An 18096-nucleotide genomic window follows, 5' to 3' on the forward strand; every position below is an offset into this window, starting at 1 on the left:
CAACAGCCTCATGCACCTCGTTAAAATGAGTCAAGGACTTGAGTCAGGGTATAAAACCAGTGGGGAATTTGATAGGGGCCTAATGTCGTGTATGGGACCTCAGTATTGTGTATAGAGAGTTGGACATAAAGAGGAACTTTAAACTTGCTTTTGGTAGCTGCTTAGAGTAGAAAATCTCCAATACAAGGAAGTTAAGCATTAAATAAAGCTTGCCTGTGGCAGTAGCTTAGAGTGAAAAATTTTTACAAGCCCAACTAGTTAGATATCTTGACTTAAATTTTGCTTACAGAGGCAGGATATAGTTTTATGCTTTAGCCTTGCAGCAATTAACAGAAAGAACTGTAATCAGCTTTAGAACAAAGAATACTTTCTACAGAAATGTCAAGAATGTTGTGCATACATGTTGTAATAGCTATGACTTTGTGGTTTATCCCCTAAATACTGCTCTCTCCCTAGGTTCAAGGCTGTTAGCTCTTTCTCAGCTAGCAATTGCTGGCTGGCTAATAAAGGATCTTTAAATTTATAATCAATTTGGCTTCCAATCAATAATTACTTGCATTCGGTCCATAACAGCTACAATCCTCTAAACCGGTGTTTCCCAACGTGGGGCCCACGCCCCCCAGGGGGGCAATTTGATAGTTAAGGGGGGCAATTTGAAAATGGACTCAACACAACTTTAACTCTTTCGCCCCAGGCCATTTAAATGCAATGCTAGCTATCGGTGCCAAATTTAACAAAAAATGCAATTCTTAAATAATTGCGGTAAATAATTATTAAGTATAATTTCATTTGACGAGACCAAAATATCAACTGGGTGATTGGCGTCGTCAAGTAAACTTCGTCCTGGGTTCACCGTGGAGCGTGCCGTCTGCCGTGGGGAACCCCGGACGTTTTAAAAACTCGCTAAACAACGCAGTTATTCTCACCTAATTGGCCCATTGCAACTTCTGTAGTGTTTCACATCATTCAGTTGGTGTTAATTTGAAATAAGTGTCAGTCAAAACTGTTGTAAAAGCTCGTTGATTTAATAAATATACATATATATTGTATAGATATAATTGGTAAGTACTTGATTTTATTTTTATCAATATTAAACTCTTTATTAAGTACTTCTTGCTAGAAAGCACTAATATTTTATAAATATTATTGGGGCTATAATAGTGCATGCATGACAATTTTAATTTTAGAAGCATAACTTTCCAGAAAATTTTGTCAAGTGGAAAAAATATAGATACCTTTTGATTTGCAGTGGTAGTGTAGTAAATGTGTTATATACATTTAAATAAATATGAATTTTTAGTATATGTTTACTCTATGCCACATTGAATATATTTTAACACATATTTTAATATTAGTTTTTAATTGATCTTATTTTTATTTCTTATAGCCCATAGTAAAATGAGTGGGCAAGCAAGAAAAAAACTCGTTAATATTCGGAGGAATATTTAAAATTTGGGTTCATACCCGCTGTTCATGATGAGCGGATTCTTTTTTGTCTTTTATGCCAGCAATGCTTGACCAACGAATCAATGAAACGAGGTCATCTTGAGGCGCATTTGAAGGTGAAACATAGTGCTCATATTAATTCAGATTTGAGTTACTTTAAAACTTTAAAGAAAAGTTTTGAAAAAAGAACATTAAAGTCTCTATTTACTGCTCATACTTCAACTAATAATCGTGTTCTTGAGGCTAGTTATCAAATTTTTTTATTCTTCGCTAAAACTGGAGAAAATCACACTATAGGAGAGAATTTAATAAAACCGTCAATATCAGCATTTCTTAAAACGGTTCTTGAAAAAGATGTAAAAGCTATGCCACTCAGTGACAATACTGTTAGCAGAAGAATAGACGAAATGAGTGAGGAATTGAAAAACAACTTATTGAAAAGCTGAAAACAAGAAAATTCTCCTTGCAAATGGATGAATCAACTTTGAGAGACAGTGAGGCAGTATTGATAACTTATGTAAGATATATTGATAAAGGATATTTTGCTGAAGAAATATTGTTCTGTAAAAGATTAGAAAGCACCACTACCTCCAAAGATATATATAAGCTAAAAAACTACTTAGATGTCAATGATATACCAATGAAAAATATAACATCTTGTGCTGCACATGGTGCTCCCAATATGATGGGCAAGAAAAATGGCTGCTTAAAATTGATGAAAGATGCGAATCCAGAAATGATTCTTGTGCATTGTGTTATTCATAGGGAAAACTTGGTAGCTAAAAACATCTCGCCTGTTCTGAATGAAGTATTACATACAGTAATAAAGTGTGTTAATGCGGCCCTGGCCGGTTGGCTCAGCGGTAGAGCGTCGGCCTGGCGTGCGGGGGACCCGGGTTCGATTCCTAGCCAGGGCACATAGGAGAAGCGCCCATTTGCTTCTCCACCCCTCCCTCCTTCCTCTCTGTCTCTGTCTTCCCCTCCTGCAGCCAAGGCTTCATTGGAGCAAAGATGGTCCAGGCACTGGGGATGGCTCCTTGGCCTCTGCCCCAGGCGCTAGAGTGGCTCTGGTTGTGGCAGAGCGACGCCCCCGGAGGGGCAGAGCATCGCCCCCTGGTGGGCAGAGCATCGCCCCTGGTGGGCGTGCCGGGTGGATCCCGGTCGGGCGCATGCGGGAGTCTGTCTGACTGTCTCTCCCCGTTTCCAGCTTCAGAAAAATACAAAAAAAAAAAAAAAGAGAGAGAAACATCATTTGTAATGCCTGACCTGTGGTGGCGCAGTGGATAAAAGCGTTGACCTGGAACACTGAGGTCTCTGGTTCGAAACCCCGGGCTTCCCTGGTCAAGGCACATATGGGAGTTGATGCTTTCTGCTCCTCCCTCCCTTCTCTCTCTCTCTCTCTGTCTCCTCTCTCTAAAATGAATAAATAAAATATTTAAAAAAAAATAAAGTGTGTTAATGCTATTAAAGCTAGTGCCAAATGTGAGCGTCTTTTCAAGCTATTTTGTGAAGAACAAAATGAAGACCATGTGAGACTTTTACTTCATACTGAAGTAAGATGGCTATCTAAAGGAAACTGTTTGAAAAGATTTATGGAACTGTTTGATACTCTTAGTGATTTTTTAAGCAACAAACCTGAAATGAAGTATCTGTTAACAATAGATGGTAAAGCATTTGTGACTTATTTAGCCGATATCTTTGAAAAACTAAATATATTAAATAAGCAACTTCAAGGAACAAATAAAACTCTTGTCGATGCAAAAGCAAAGATATTTGGTTTCATTACCAACATTGAGTTATGTCAGAAACATATTAAAAACAAAAACTTTAAACAGTTTCATTGGCTCCAAAAATGTGAAGTAACTGATACCGCTTTACTTGTTATTGTCAATCATTTGAATATTCTATCGGCTGATTTAAAAGAAAGATTTTCTGATTTAAAACAAATTGATTTCCCAACATGGATGATGCAGCCAATGTTAGTGGATTTGTCTGATATATCAAATATGCAGTATCAAGAAGAACTCGCAAAATTGCAAAATGATGAGTCAGTTAAAGCTTTATTTAATATCAAAGGAGCGATGGCATGGCTTTGTGAGGAAACAGAAATCAAATACCCAAATTCAACCAAATGTGCAAGAAAACTATTGCTACCATTTCCATCTTCATTTTTAGCTGAATGTGGATTTAGTGCTGTAAATGATTTACTGGTAAAAAAAAGAAATTGGCTGGATATAACACAACGTGGAGACTTGAGACTAAAGCTAACCAAATTGGAACCTAATATAAAATCTCTGTGCAGCAAGCAGCAAGCGCAAGGATTACACTAAATTAAAATAATAAATTAATATAGAAAAATCTGTATTAAAATTATTTAAAATTTAAATTTCTGTTTTTCATTATATGTTTTGAAATTTTACTTACTGTGTTTTGTTAACAATTTCATAGTGATTTCCTAGAACCTATCATTTATGTTTATTAAGTGAACAAATCAATTTTTTAATGTTAAAAATTATGTATGTTACATAGGGGGGGACATAAAAATTTTAGAAAGGTAAAGGTGGGGCATGGCACAAAAAAGGTTGGGAAACACTGCTCTAAACTATCATTTTGGGGTTTTTTCTATTCTTTACCTTGAAATAGGCAGAGGGGACCCCTAAAGAATCTGACTACAGTTCAGCGGTAGAGCATCGGCCTGGCGTGCGGGGACCCAGGTTTGATTCCCGGCCAGGGCACATAGGAGAAGTGCCCATTTGCTTCTCCACCCCCAACCCCTCCTTCCTCTCTGTCTCTCTCTTCCCCTCCCGCAGCCAAGGCTCCATTGGAGCAAAGATGGCCTGGGCACTGGGGATGGCTCCTTGGCCTCTGCCCGAGGTGCCAGAGTGGCTCTGGTCGCGGCAGAGCGACGCCCCGGAGGGGCAGAGCATGCCCCCTGGTGGGCAGAGCATCGCCCCTGGTGGGCGTGCCGGGTGGATCCCGGTTGGGCACATGCGGGAGTCTGTCTGACTGTCTTTCCCCATTTCCAGCTTCAGAAAAATACAAAAAAAAAAAAAAAAGAATCTGACTACAAAATTTCCCAAGCAGCTGCCGAGAGTATATTTACTCCGGGAGGTTCTGCTAGTTTCACCCTCCAGTGCCTCTGTCAGAAAACGCCCTGACTGAGGTCAGGCAGGCATCCTCCTGGTCTGGTTGTGCTCTGAAATCCCATGTTCCTCTCTGGTTTGCCTGATTCTGGTTTCTGTTTAGTTTTCATCTTACATTATAACAGAATAGGTAGTGTTCTCTGTAGAAGGCTGCAAGCTGACAGAATCCTTGCAGTTTAGATTTGTGGGGGACTGGCAGTGAGCTGACAGAGTCCTTGCTGCCCATCCCCCATCTCACCTGCTTGCTTAAGTTGCTAGAGGCAATTTACATGCCTTTTCTCTCACCCTTTGTTTGTTTTGCTGTTGGTTGATTTCAGTTATGGCAGGGTGAGGGGATTCCTGTTTATGCCTTAAAAAGATTCCTGTTTATGCCTCAGCTCTGTGACTTTGTATTGGAGACTTCCTTATTTTGCATACAACTCGGCACTATATAATAAAGCAAACTAGGTTTTTTGCTTTGCTCTGGCTTGCCATCAGCTTGCAGAGACGTCTTGATCCCCTACTTATTTTCTCTGAGTTTATTTCTCCATTCTGCATCGTTCTCACTCATGACCTGGACAATCACAAGTTGTGCTGGTTTGCGGCAGTTTTTGTTCATTCCTAAGGATAGTCCCCCTATGGTGAATTCTGACTAACTGGTTGACCTATGCTTATAAATCTATAAAATAATATCAACTGAAATTAGCCAAAATGTGATCCTTTTGAGGCATGAATTAAGTTCTTGCATGCAAAAATTGGAAATGCCAGCTCTAATATTTAACTAAATAAAATAGTTTTTTTCCTGCATTGTTGCTTTAAAATGGAAACATTTAAGGAGCACTTATTTAAATTTAAATATTAATAGAATGAAATTTTGGATCCTAAACTTGTTAATCTAGTTAGTGTTTTGTGAGGTCTTGCCATGCTAATTGCTGTGCTCTGTGTTCTTTGTCTTTGGAGTTGGGGCCAAGTAGCAAATCTGATACTAGAATTAATCAGGTTTATGTGTCATGCTTGTGTCTACTGTAAATTGTCTTGTTTGTGTGTAAAATTGTACTCAGATCTATCAAACGAAGGAATTGAGCGAAGTTAGGCAAGGCCCTGATGAGCCATTTCAGGAATTTGTCTCACAGCTGCTTCAGGGTTGAAAGAATAGTGAATGGAGAAGCAGGATAGATTTCAGTAAAACAGCTAGTGTATGAGAATGCTAATTATGCTTGTCAGGCTGCACTCCAGCCTCACTGCAAGAAGGGAGATATAGGGGATTACATCAGAATATGCACTGATATTGGGCCTTCATACATGCAAGGTCTGGCTATTGCTGCAGTGCTTCAGGGGAGGCCTCCAGGACAATACTTTGATAAATGGCAGAACAAATGAAGGAAGGGAGGCCAGGGAAGTACTTCTGCCAATAGATCTAGTTTCCAATGGGGGGTTCAGGGCATTTTGCTAGAAATTACCCGACTCCCTCCAGAAATCAGTCTCAGCCTCCCCCTGAGGGGAAGCCAGCTTCTAAAGCTCCTGACTTCTGCCCATGCTGCAGGAGAGGGAAACATTGGGCGAGTCAATGTAAATCTAAGTATACTGCCAAAGGGCAGGTGATTCAGGGAAACAGACAGTGGGACCCTCCTTGGCCACGTCAAACAGTAGGGACAATGTTGGTGTTTCCTCAGCAAATTCTGATTCCAGCAGGCCAAACATCACCCAGTTATCCTGAGCAACAGTAGACAGCAAAGGACGGGCCTCAGTCTCAGCACCCAATTCATATTAACTCCAAAGATGGGACCTCAAGCTATACCCACAGGAATATTTGAATCGCTTCCCAGTAATACAGGGCTCTTATTAGGCAGAAGCAGTTTAACTATGGAAGGATTTTTTTTGTCTTCCCTGGAGTAATAAATTCTGATTATACAGGGGAAATTAAGGTCATGGCTCACACTCCAAGGAATATAAGGAATATAGTCACTATTTCCCCTGACATGAAGATTGCTCAATTAATCCTTTTACCTCTTTCAAGACAAGGCTACACCCTGCAGAAGGGGCACTGAGGAGATCAGGGATTTGGCTCCTCTGATGTTGCCTATTGGATTCAAAAGATAGGTCAGGAATGCCCTAAAATTGAGTTAACAATACAAGAGCATAAGTTCAGAGGACTCTTCGATACAGGAGCTGATGTATTTGTTATTGATTAGCAACACTGGCTTTCTTCCTGGCCCTCCTATGAAGCAGTCACTGAGCTGTGCTGCATAGGGCAAAGTAAATCCCCCCAACAAAACTCTAACTTTTTACAATGGGAAGATAAGGAAGGTCATACTGGTCTTTTTCAACCTCATGTGCTCCCTGGATTGCCTGTTAATCTGTGGGGTAGGGATGTTTTGAAAGATATAGGAGCTGTTACTTGTCAGTCTTAATGAGTTAGCCAGTACTCAAATGCTTCATCAGGGATTTTTGCCCATCAAGGAATTAGGGAAAGAATATCAGGGGAATTCTCACCCCCATAGAAGTGACACCGAATACCAGGAGGTATGGGTTTATGTATCAAAATTTAGCGTAGGAGCTGTGGTAGCTCCTGCTACCCCAATAATGCATTCTGCAGACTCAGTTACTTGAAAATCAGATTATCCTGTTTGGGTAGACCAATGAATGGCCCCTCTCAGAAGAGACTTGAGGCAGCTGCTCAACTGGTACAAGGGCAGTTATAGCTTGGGCACACAGACCCTTCTAATAGCTCATAGAATATGCCTATATTTGTCCTTAAAAAGAAATCAGGAAACTGGAGGCTATTACAGGATTTGAGAGCAATAAATACGACTCTGGAAATTATGGGTCCTCTCCAGCCGGACTCCCCTCTCCTACTGCCATTCCATGAGGTTTTCACCTTATTATTATTGATTTGAAGGATTGCTTTTTTACTATTCTTTTAAACCCTCATGATTGCAAACATTTTACATTCAGTGTTCCATCACTTAATTTTCAGGCCCCCATGGAGTGATTGATATCGGTGGAAAGTTTTGCCTCAAAGTATGGCTAACAGTTCTACCTTGTGCCAGAAATATGTTGCTTAAGTTGTGGAAGGAGGGGCAGGCCTCCCTTCCCTGAGAAGAAAGAAACAAAAAGAATACAAGGGAAAGGAGCCAGCTGGGGTAACTGAGTCAGCCAGTGATAAATTATCTATATCCCATAGTTACAATACAAAGCAAGAACAGCAAAATCTGTATGTAATTATGGCCAGTGATCTATGTTGGTAAAATAAGTTTGTAAATTGATATATATGTTTGCTCGCTTATATAAATAGTTTGCATTGTGTGTATGGGACAGGCTGTAAGCAGGCCATAGCCTGAGGCTTGGTTTTAAGACTAAGCTTTTCCCTACACCCTTGACTGTTGCATGATGTGGGTGGTGCACTCTTATGAGGAATCCCATTATGCCTCAGATAAGTGACTTTGTATCAGAGACTTCTTTATTTGTATATTGGATTAAAAGTTTTTATTTCTACACTATAAAATGGGGCAGACCAGGAGCTTGCTCTCTCTCGGTTCCTGAGATTAGCATTAGAAAGGAGAGCAGAAAAAGGCCATGTGGAGGAGAGGAGAGGCAGCCAAGATGGTGGAGTGCTAAGGGAGAAACCAGTTTGTGCAGAGAGGAGATGGGGAACAGAAATGAATAAGGCTGGTGAGGTAGAAACCTTTGATTCTAGGAAACTCAGATAAGTCAGTGGCTTTGGGAGCCCTGAATGGAAAGGGAAGTGTTTTCCCACTGTGTGTATTTTTTGCCCACTGGGTGCAAGCTAGGATAAAGATTGTCGGGAGCTGATCCACTAATGCTGGCTAACTAGGTCACAGCAGGAGAAGATCCACAACTGCTGATTGACAAAGTCACAGCAAAAGAAGATCAATGGCTATTGGTTGATAGAGTCACCGCAGTGAAGACCAACAGCTGCGGGTTGACAAAGTCACTGCAAAGGAAAGGCACAACAACACTTCCCCCTTTAATCTTTTGAATTAATCTGGCCTTATATTCCCCCCTTTTCTGGGTGTGTGCTATTATTTATGGCACAGGGATAATAGTACCGTGCTTTCCCTGTAGATTTGTAGTAATTTCTTTGGAAATGAGACAGAAGGTGTAAGTTCCACAGAAAAGCCTGTAAGCCCCTTGAACTGGGCTCATAAACATAAGAGGCTGGCTATGATATCCCTCATAAAGGGTTAAGTTTGTAGGAGAATTTATTCTTATTAATCATGTTAGAAAGAATAAAGTTAGAACTTAACTAGTGTATGAATATAGTAAATGAATAAAGTTTAACTAGACATTAGAATCTTAGGTAAGGTGTAGTAGAGTGGCCTGTTGTGTGGCTTTGGATAGGAGTGCAGCTGGCAAGTAAAGAATGTTTTGTTAAAAGACTTGTTTTGTGACTGAAGGCAGTTGCTGGGCTTTTCTCAGTAAAACATTCTCATGAGATTTTTGTATTTTCCAAGAATAAGGAGAGGAATGTGGTGGGATTCATAGCAGCAATAGCAATTAATGCCTTCTGATATTATGTTGCTACTAGCTATCTTGCAGGTGCACTCTATGTATCTTTAAGTAAAAGTTACTCTTAATACTATATTAGTTTCTTAAATAGCAAGCCTTTTGTAGTCTTGTGAAAAAAGAATTAGGACACTACATGAACTCAAGGCTATTTGCCTGAGCAAGCGGTGGTCCTTTGCTAGTCCTTGATGATTTTGTCTGCTATCTCTTTCTGCGCCCTTGACTCACAACAACAGTAAAATAGAGTTATTAATTAGTACTAATCTTTTAGAAGTTTGTACCGATATTGTTATTACTATTCAAGTTATTGTATAACTGTACTTTGAATAACTTACCACCTGACTTGTAGCTTATAGATATGAATTAACTGTTATCTGGAAATATGTAACCATAGTGAAACTAAAACAATGATGTATTCAAAATACCATGTGATTGTAACTTAGTGTGTGTGCATAAAAAGTAAAGTTAGACCAGCCATTGGCGGAGATACCTGGCAGTAAATGCTAACTAGAGAATAAAGAGAAAGAAAAGAATTCGGCTCTCTCACTCGATTTCGCCGACGCCGTCTCTTCCTGTGGGACCCCTGGATTCCCCCCGGGGCTGGACCCCGGCAAAAGATGATGGCCCACCAGTTCTTGGCTCCATTGTTTCATTACTGTCTGTCCGAATCTAATGCAAACCTGCACGGGCCAGGCAGCTGTGATGGTGGCCCTGGCTACTGGCTTTACAATCTGGAAACCCCATTCCCCATTGCTTACCCCACTGAAGCTTTCTCTCCCCTCTCCTTGAGTCCTGGGAAACCTTAAACAAAGAAATCCCATGCTCATTACTTAGATATTGTAAAGGTATATAACCTGTAAGAAAGTCAACTTCGGGGAGCCCGTGATTTGGAGCTACAAACTTTACAAGCTCCTCTAGCTTTAATAAATCCTACTTCCTTCATCAAGTTGTCTGGGCGTTTTGGTCCTCCTTTGATTCCTGCAATAAAGCCATCTCTCTGGTATGAAGACAACACCCCAAGCCTTACATAATTCATTATATGGATGATATTCTTATTGATCGTCCAGATAGAGACACTGTGTTGACCGTTTTGCAACAGTTAGAACATTCTCTGAAGTAATCAGGACTTTGTATAGTCCCTGAGAAAGTACAACAGTCCTTGCCTTTTTCTTATCTAGGACAAATCATTGAGGGACAGCAAATTTGTCCACAGAAATTAGAAATCAGGACAGGTCACTTGCAGATTTTAAATGGCTTCCAGAAATTGTTAGGAGACATTAATTGGCTTAGACCTTCCTTAAAATGAACTATAGGGGAACTGAAATCACTTTTTGACATTCTTAGAGGTTCCCCCGAACCAACTTCCTCTTGGCAGGTTACAGCTGCAGGGAAGCAAGCTTTACAGCTTGTAGAACAGGCCTTCCAGCAAGCTCAAGTGAAATGCATAAATCCTAAAGAACCAATCGCTTTACTAATTTGTCCCTTGAGCTACACTCCTACTGGACTATTATGGCAAGCCTTGGGTCCTATGAATGGATTCATTTAGCTGTTACTCCTAAGAAAGTTTTATCTCTCTATTTTGATCTTGTTGCTTTGTTGATTATCAAGGCACATGGAAAACTCTTACAGCTTATATCTTTTGAACCTCAACTCATTATTATTATTGTTTTCTTTTTTCTTTTTTTTTTTTTTTCATTTTTCCGAAGCTTGAAACGGGGAGGCAGTCAGACAGACTCCCGCATGCGCCTGACCGGGATCCACCCGGCATGCCCACCAGGGGGCGATGCTTTGCCCCTCTGGGGCGTTGCTCTGTTGCATCCAGAGCCATTCTAGCACCTGAGGCAGAGGCCACAGAGCCATCCCCAGCGCCTGGGCCATCTTTGCTCCAATGGAGTCTCGCTGCAGGAGGGGAAGAGAGAGACAGAGAGGAAGGAGAGGGGGAGGGGTGGAGAAGCAGATGGGCGCTTCTCCTGTGTGCCCTGGCCAGGAATCGAACCCAGGACTCCTGCACACCAGGCCAATGCTCTACCGCTGAGCCAACCGGCCAGGGCCTCAACTCATTATTGTTCCTTTTTCAAAAGACCAACAACAATGGCTCTGGGAAACTTCCGCGAAATGGCAAGCTGCTCTTACAAATTTTACAGGTCAAATTGATTCTCATTATCTAGCTGATAACATAGTTCAATTTTCATTAGTTACTACATTTGTTGTTCCTAAAACAATTGTTAATGAGCTCATTCCTGAAGCACCTACAGTCTTTACTGATGGGTCCAGCTCAGGAATTAATGGACAAGTTTATATTAAAACAGTCACCGCCCTGGCCAGTTGGCTCAGTGGTAGAGCGTCGGCCTGGCATGCAGGAATCCTGGGTTCAATTCCCGGCCAGGGCACACAGGAGAAGCGCCCATCTGCTTCTCCATCCCTCCCCCTCTCCTTCTTCTCTGTCTCTCTTCCCCTCCCGCAGCCAAGGCTCTGTTGGAGCAAAGTTGGCCCGAGCGCTGAGGATGGCTCTGTGGCCTCTGCCTCAGGCGCTAGAATGGCTCTGGTTGCAACAGAGCAATGCCCCAGATGGGCAGAGCATCGCCTCCTGGTGAGCATGCCAGGTGGATCCCGGTCAGGCACATGTGGGAGTCTGACTGCCTCCCCGTTTCCAACTTCAGAAAAATACAAAAAAAACAAAAACGAAAACAAAAAACAGTCACCTTAAAATCAGCTCAAAGGGTAGAATTACATGCCATTATCAGGGCTTTTTAGCATTTGCCACATTCCTCCTTTAATCTGTATATAAACAGCAAATATATGCTTATGGCTGTTTTCACTAGAGAGACTGCTATCTTGGGGACAACTGCAGATGAGGAACTATTTCAACAGTTTCTCCTTCAAAAACTTGTATGTCAGCATAAAGCTCCATATTTTGTAGGACATATTCGAGCTCACTCTATGCTCCCTGGAGCTTTACAGAGAATATGCTCTTGCTGATTAAGCCACCCAAAAGATTATTGGAGCAACCATGACAGATCAAGCAGTTCAGTCTCATACTATTTATTATCAAAATGCTGCAGCTCAGTTGATTGTTAAATCCTGCCCAGAATGTCCTATGCTGTAGTCTGTCCCCTCATTTGGAGTTAACCCTCGAGGACTCCTCCCAGGACCACTTTGGCAAATGGATGTCACTCATATACCCTCACCTGGCAAACAAGCCTTTATCCACATTACAGTGAATACTTATTCTGGATTTATAGTAGCCTCTGCCAGAACAGGTGAGTCTGCTAAGCATGTCATAACTCACTGTTTGTATGCATTTATTTTAGGACTTGCTAATATCATTAAAACTGACAATCCTGACTGACCAGGCGGTGGCACAGTGGATAGAGCATCGGATTGGGTTGCGGAAGACCCAAGTTCGAGACCCTGAGGTCGCCAGCTTGAGCGTGGGCTCATCTGGTTTGAGCAAAAGCTCACCAGCTTGGACACAAGGTCGCTGGCTTGAGCAAGGTGTTACTCGGTCTGCTGAAGGCCCGTGGTCAAGGCACATATGAGAAAGCAATCAATGAACTAAGGTGTCGCAACAAAAAACTGATGATTGATGCTTCTCATCTCTCTCCGTTCCTGTCTGTCTGCCCCTATATATTCTCTCTCTGTCTCTGTAAAAAAAACAACAACAACAAAAAAAAAAACCTGACAATCCTGCATATGTAAGAAAAGCACTTACTACTTTTTGTCAGACTTTTAGAATCACCCTGAGGACAGCTATTCCCTACAATCCTCAGAGCCAAGGCATTGTAGAGTATGCCCATCAAATGCTTAAAGGGTCAATTAGAAAAAATAAAAAAGGGGGAGCTATACTTCTTTATCATGCTCTTTTTACTTTAAATTTTTTAAATACTGATGTACGGGTATTTGAATACATTCAGTGGCTGAGAGACTCTGAAATCCAACGAGAAAAGCCTTCTCCAAAGTGCAATGGAAGGACCCACTCACAGGAATCTGGCAAGGGCCAGACCCTGTTCTCTGATGGGGCCGAGGATATGTGTGTGTTTTTACTAGGTCTGCTGAGGCTTCTTGGTGGGTTCCTAAACATTTGGTAATACACCATGAGTCAGGAGGAGAGACTCAGCCCACAAGAGCAATTGTATAAGGCTTATTTTACTCTTTCTTTTTTAACATTTTCTCCTCAGGACTTACTACAGCCAAGAGGCGCTTTTTTTTTTTTTTTTTTTTTTTACAGAGACAGAGAGTCAGAGAGAGGGATAGATAGGGATAGACAGACAGGAGTGGAGAGAGATGAGAAGCATCAATAATCAGTTTTTCGTTGCAACACCTTAGTTGTTCATTGATTGCTTTCTCATATGTGCCTTGACCATGGGGCTACAGCAGACCAAGTAACCCCTTGCTCAAGCCAGCCACCTTGGGTCCAAACTGGTGAGCTTTGCTCAAACCAGATGAGCCCGTGCTCAAGCTGGCAACCCTGGGGCCTCGAACCTGTGTTCTCCACATCCCAGTCCGACGCTCTATCCACTGCACCACCGCCTGGTCAGGCCCCAGAGGCATTTTATACCAGCCGAGCAACAGTCTACACCTCTCAGGAGGTAGCGGGATATATTAGCTGGCCCTGAGCGGCAGAATTCAACTTGGAGGCGAGAGTATATTTCAATTTTGTTATCAACAGGTCCTCTTTCAATATCAGTCTGGAATAAAAAAAAGTGAAGCATCATCATGAGTTGGCATCAGCCCCTAGAAAGCAACCTGGTTCTAGAGATCAAGAAGCCATTGACATTAAGCTTGAGGCAAAAACTTAATGCGCTGGAAGCAATGGTCATAGGACTTGGAAACCAGCCACAGAGTGTGAAAGTGTGACAGCAGCTCCAGTGCCATGCAGATTTTTTCCTGGATATGTGTGACTCCTGCTCCTTATAACAGTTCTCAATGGGACTGGAATAAGGTTAAGTTGCATCTGCAAGGAGTATGGAACAATAATAATGTCAGCATGAACTTGGTGAAATTACATCAACATATTCAAGACATTCATTCAGAACAGCAAAAACTCTATTATAGATCCTGCTGTATTGGCTAAGAATTTGCTTGATGATCTGAAAGGCTTTAATCCCTTCAGTGTATTAAAACACTCATTTTGGTATCTATTAGCATTGGCTATATTAATTTTGTGTTTACAGTATTTTGTATTTTTCCAGTCTGCCTCTGAATCAGGATCCAGGAAATCAGACAAGGACAAATCTCAGCACAGAGATAAAATAAAAAAAATTTAAAAGGGGGAACTGTGGGAGACAGGCTGTAAACTGACAAAGTCTTTCCTGTCTAGGATTTAGCCTAACTAAGCTTTTCCCCACACCCTTGGCTGTTGCATGGTGGGGGCGTGCACTTTTAAGAGGATTCCCATTTATACCTTACTTATGTGACTTTGTATCAGAAACTTCCTTCATTTACAAATGGCTTTTGTTCTATGCACTATATAATAAAGCTGGCCAGGGTTTTTTCCCCCATTCTTGTATGCCATCAGCTTACAGGAGGCTTCCCAATCCCATTCTTTTTCTCTCTGTGTTTATTTCCTAATCCTGCACTGTTCCCACTCAAGACCTGCACAATTACGAGTCACGCTGGTTTGTAACAGCTCTCCACCTGAACAAACCTGATTGATGTCTTACCTCTGCCTGACCCTCAGACATCCTGCCAGCCAGTCACCCCCTTCACTTACTGACCATTCTGTTGCTTGGCTATTAATCACTACCCCTCCCCCACCTTGTTTAACCTTCCATTGTTCAGCCGCCACATGTAACGGAGGTTCTCCCCCTGCGGTAAGAAATACAGCCTAACTCAGTCCTTTGCAGGCTGAGGCTTTTCATCCTCTCGCTGCGAACACCACTGGGCTTTCAGCCCATCTGTGCGCAGGAGCATAAATACATTTCTTAAAAACTCATCAGGCCTTGTGCATCCTTCCTTTGGCAACCTAACATTGTTAGCTTTGGCTTTGCACAATGGAACTGATGAGCAGTAAATGATAAGACACCTGTAGCTCTGGAAGGGGCAGGGTAGCATGGGGTCAAAGAGCATTGTGTCGGTTTCCAAGGCTGCCTAACAAATCACCAAAAACTTCATGGTTTAAATCAACAGAAATTTTTTCTCTTACAGTTCTGGAGGCCAGAAGTCCAAAATCAAGGTGTCTGCAAGTATCTGCTCCCTCTGAAGGCTCTAGGGAAGGATCCTCCCAGGTCTCCTCCAGCTTCTGGTGGTTTCCGGCGTTCCTTGGCTTGCAGCTGCATCACTCCGATCTCTGTCTCCCTCTTCATGCGGCCTTCTTCTCTGTGTGTCTTTTTCTCTTCTGTCTCTTAAGAAGACAGCTGTCATTGGATTTACGTCCCACCTGAGTAATTCAGGATAATCTCATCTCAAGATTTTTAACTCAGAGTTGAGGAATAGAGATAAATGTGGACCCGGGGCAAAGTCATCAAATCCCATGGACTAATAATAGAAATCTGAACACCTTTTACAAATGTACTGAAGTTATAATACCCTACCTATAGAAGCCACTCAGGGAAAGAATTGTTTGATTCTTCAGTCGAATGCTCAGCTTTTCCATAGCCTATTGTATTGTATGTATGTATGTATTTTGAGAGAGGCAAGAAGAGAGAGAGACTGGAACATCGAGCTGCTCCTGCATATGCCCTGACCGGGGAATCGAACTGGCAACCTACATACTCTGGGTTGACACTCCAACCAACCAAGGTAGCTGGCCAGGGCTTAATTTTTATTGATTTTTAGAAAGACAGAGAGAGGAAGGGAGAGAGGGGGAGGGGGAAGGGAAGCATTTGTTCTACTCAGTCGTGCATTTTTTTTTTTTTTATTTATTCATTTTTAGAGAGGAGAGAGAGAGGGAGAAAGAGAAACAGAGAGGGAGAAAGAGGAGAGAGAGACAGAGAGAGAGAAGGGGGAGGAGCTGGAAGCATCAACTCCCATATGTGCCTTGACCAGGCAAGCCCAGGGTTTCGAACTGGCGACCTCAGCATTTCCAGAGTTGTGCATTTTTTGATTGGTTCTCCTGTGTGCCCTGATGGGGTGTTGAACTCTCAATCTCGTTGCTTTGGGACAATGCTCTTAACTGACAGAGCTAACCAGCCCGGGGCCAACCTTTATACAAGAGTTAAGTGTATAACACACCACCCTATTACAGTATTGGCATATTCTGGATATATATTTACCTTTACTAATAAGTTACATGTATTCATGTTACTAATTAGCATTCTTTTGTTTCAGATTGAACTTTCCATATTTCTGGTAAGGCAGGTTTCACAGTGGTAAACTCCCTCAACTTGTGCTTGTCTGGAAAACTCTTGAACTCTCCTTTATGTCTGAAGGAGAACTTTACCAAGATGGACTATTCTTAGTTCAAATAATTCTGCTCATGGCATTTCAATGTGATGGATGAAAACTCTCTTAGCCCAGTTCCTAAAACCTGAAGTTTATTTCATTCAGCCATTTGAATATATCATCTCAATCTCCCTTGGCCTGTGAGGTTTCTTCCCGAGAAATCCACTGATAGCTTTAGGCAGGTTCCCATGTAAGCTATAAATTTTGTTTCTTTTGGTGTTTTAATTAATTAATTTATTTATTAATTTATATTTGGTTTTTAGCGGGGGGAGGGAGAGACAGGAACATCAACCTACTCTTCTATGTGACCAAACCAGCAACTGCTGCGCTTTGAGGCGAAGCTCTAACCAACTGATCTCTCTGGTCAAGGTTCTCTTGATGCTTTTAAAATTATCTTTGTCCTGGCCAGAGAGCTTGGTTGGTTAGAGCATCATCCCAAAATTCAAAGGTTGAAGGGTTGATACCTGGTCAAGGGCACATACAGGAACAGAACAATGTTTCTATCTCTTTCTCTCTCTCTCTCTTTCCTTTCTCTCTCTCTAAAATCAATTAATAAAAATTTAAAAAAATTATTTTTGTCTTTGATTCTTCACAGTTTTATTTTGTCTTGGAGAGATCTAAGTTGATGGGTGGGGCAGCTATATGCTTCATGAATTGGATATCCAAATCTCTCCCCAAATTTCGGAACTTTGCAGCCATTATTTCCTTAAATAAGCTTTCTAACCCTGTCTCTCTCTCTCTTCTCCTTCTGGCATCCTAGTAATTTGCAGTTTATTTTTATGATAATCCACATATTATGTGGGCTTTCTTTATTTATTCTTTTTCATTCTTTTTACCTTTTTCTCTTCTAACTGATCATTTCAAAGTTCCTGTCTTCAAACTCATGGATTCTTTCTTCTACTTGGTCCATTCCAATGTTGATGCTTTCTATTGTGTTTTGTTTTCCGTTTCATTCACTATATTCTTCCTCAGCTACAGAGCTTCTGCTTGGTTCTTTTTTATGATTTCTAGCTCTTTGTTAAACTTCTTGTTTTTTTTATGTACTATTTTCTTAATTTTGTTAAATTTTCTTTCTGTTTTTTCTTGTAGTTCATTGGGTTTTTTTAAAACCATTATTTTGAATTCTTTTTTGGTAAAATGCAGAATGCCATATCTTTGGATGTCAGCCAGTGTTAAGTGTCATACAGGTTAGAGTGTGGATCAGGTACGACCAGGGGATAATTGTAATTCAGCACAGAACATAGAGTCAGGAACCTAAGGGGCTGGGTGTGAGTCTTACTCAACCTCTTATTAGCTGTGTGATTCCAATAATATTAGCAATTTTATCTAGTTTCCTAGTGCTCCATGGAGTGTGAAGTGGGGGAAGACGATAACTTCCTCAGATAATCAGTGTTATGATTCAAACTCATATGTGTAAAGTGATCAAAATATTACTGACATATGCTAGCTCTCAATGGTTATTAGCCCTTCACAGTATCATTGATTACTATCTAGTTATTTGGCAACTATAAGAAATAAAATTATAATGAGTGAAAAAATAAAAGAGTTCACCATTTGGTGAAAATATAACTATTGGATCTTTTTTTTTTTTTTTTTTTTTTTACAGGGACAGACAGAG

Source organism: Saccopteryx bilineata, chromosome 3 (genome assembly GCF_036850765.1).
Source record: "Saccopteryx bilineata isolate mSacBil1 chromosome 3, mSacBil1_pri_phased_curated, whole genome shotgun sequence".
Classification (NCBI taxonomy): domain Eukaryota; kingdom Metazoa; phylum Chordata; class Mammalia; order Chiroptera; family Emballonuridae; genus Saccopteryx; species Saccopteryx bilineata.